The sequence below is a fragment of the Chrysochloris asiatica genome, unplaced genomic scaffold (genome assembly GCF_000296735.1).
Source record: "Chrysochloris asiatica unplaced genomic scaffold, ChrAsi1.0 scaffold00021, whole genome shotgun sequence".
Lineage (NCBI taxonomy): Eukaryota > Metazoa > Chordata > Mammalia > Afrosoricida > Chrysochloridae > Chrysochloris > Chrysochloris asiatica.
In genome coordinates, this window is record NW_006408539.1 from 5,317,779 (window position 1) to 5,320,092 (window position 2,314).

The 2,314-nt window shown below is 38.5% G+C and overlaps 1 protein-coding gene across 1 annotated transcript in view; it reads left to right on the forward strand.

The window, feature by feature from the left end:
- Positions 1–2,314, forward strand: part of DCC (deleted in colorectal carcinoma) — a 1,585,944-nt gene that overhangs the window by 1,310,315 nt on the left and 273,315 nt on the right. The window lies entirely within an intron of this gene.

The following is a 2,314-nucleotide window of genomic DNA, read 5'->3' on the forward strand; positions in this document are numbered from 1 at the left end:
GTCAGTGGTTTGAAACTACCAGCCACTCCGTGGGAGAAAGATGAGGCTTTCTACTCCCGTAAAGATTTACACCCTCGAAAACCCTGTACAGGGTCGCTATGGGTCGGAACCGACTCAACAGCACTTAACAACAACAACAACAACAATATATATATATATATATATATGAAGTGCTGAGTTTGTTACAACTCACAGCGACCCTTTATAGGGTTTCAGAGGTTCTTAAATCTTTGAGTGAGCAGAGAACCTCATCTTCACGCTGCAAAGTGACTGGTGTGCTAAAACCACTGAGCTTTTGGTTCACAGTCCATTCAATTTCCTATGAAATCATTGCATGCCTATAAATAAGTATATATATGCTTGTTTTCGTTGTCAAATGTCATCCATCCAGTTGATTCCAATTCATAGTGACCCTGTATAGGGTTTCCAAGGAGCAGCTGATGAGTTTGAACCACCGACCTTGTGATCCAATCTAACCTTCAGATTGAGTGCTTATCCTATGGTGACACATGATGCAGTTAAGTGTCATGGAGTTGTATTTGACTCATACCAACTCTTTATAAGGTTTTTTGAGGCTTTAAATCTTTGCAGAAGCAGAAAACCTCATCTTTCTCCCATACAGCAGCTAGTGGGCTCTAATCACCAAAATTGTGTTTCCCAGTCCACTGCCAATTTAGAATCATAGTGACTTATGCACAACAAAACAAAACACTACCGGGTCCTGCACCATCCTCACAATCATTGTTATGCTTGAGCCCATTGCTACTGTCACTGTGCCAATCCATCTCATTGGGTTTCTTACTCTTCTTGGCTGACCCTCCACTATAACTAGCATGATGTCCTTCGCCAGGGAATGATCCTTTTTGATAATATGTCTGAAGTAAGAGAGACAAAATCTGGCTTCTAAGCGTTCTGATTATACTTCTTCTAACACAGATGTATTTGTTTCTCTGGCAGTCCATGGCACTTTTAATATTCTTCTCCACCACCATAACTCAAATGCATCAATTCTCTTACAGTTTTCCTTCTTCATTATTCAACGTTCAAATGCATGTGAAGTCATTGAAAACAACATGGCTTGATTCAAATGCAGCTTAGTCTGTCTTCAAACCGACATCATTACCCTTGAACACTTTAAAGAGATCTTATGCAATGGATTTCTCTTGTGTAATATGTTGATGGATTTCTTGTCTGTTGCTGCCATGAGTGTTGATATTGGATCCAAGCAAAATGAAGTCTTTGACAACTTCAATCTTCTTTTATTATGATTTATTTATTGTTTCAGTGGTGATGCCTTTTGTTTTCATTACATTGAGGTGCAACCATACTGAAGGATGTGGTCTTTGATCTAAAGTAATTTAAATCCTCCTCTTACAGCAAGCAAGGTTGCATCATCTGCATATTTGTTGTTGTTAAATGCTGTCATTTAGATGGTTGTTAATGAGTCTTCTCTAATCCTGATAACATATTCTGCTTCATATAATCCAGCTTCTTGGATTATATGCTCAGTTTACAGATGGAATAAGTATGGTGAAAGAATACAACCCTGGCACACACCTATCCTAATTTTAAACCATTTGGTGTTTCTTTGTTCCATTTGAACAATTTCTTCCCAGTCGTCAAACAGGTTCTTCATTAGGAACATTAAGTGTTCTGGAATACTCTTTATCCACAATGTTGCCCATAGCTTGTCATGATCCACACAGTCTTCCCTACTGTTTTTCTAACTCCAGGTCTTTGAACATTTAATTATAATACTTGACATTGTCTTCTTTAGATGCCCTTTGACATCTTGTGTTCAATATTTTTACCCTCTCATTTCTTCCATTTGCTGTAGCATCTCTGAGCTAGAGAACAAGTTTCAAAGTCCATTCTGACATCCATTTTAGTCTTTTCATTTTCCTGTCATCTTAATGATCTTTAGGGCTCTTCCTATATGAAGTTCTTAATGTCATCACACAACTCTTCTAGTCTTGGGTCATTACTGTCTAATTCACCAAACCTTTTCTTGAGATGATCTCTAAGTTCATGTGTGATATGTTCAAGGTCCCACCACTTGTCTTTCAGTTTGTCATACTGTGATGGCTTGTCAGTTGCTGTGATTTTGGAAGCTATGCCACAGGTATTTAAAATACAAGCAGTATCACCTATGGTGGACTGGTTGCAGATGAGCTTCCAGACAAAGACAGACTAGGAAGAAGGAGTGACAACTTTCGAACATTTAGTCACTGAAAATCTTATGACTAACAGAGAAACACTGTTAGATATAGTGCTGGAAAATGAGCCCCTCAGGTTGGAAGGCACTCAAAATGCA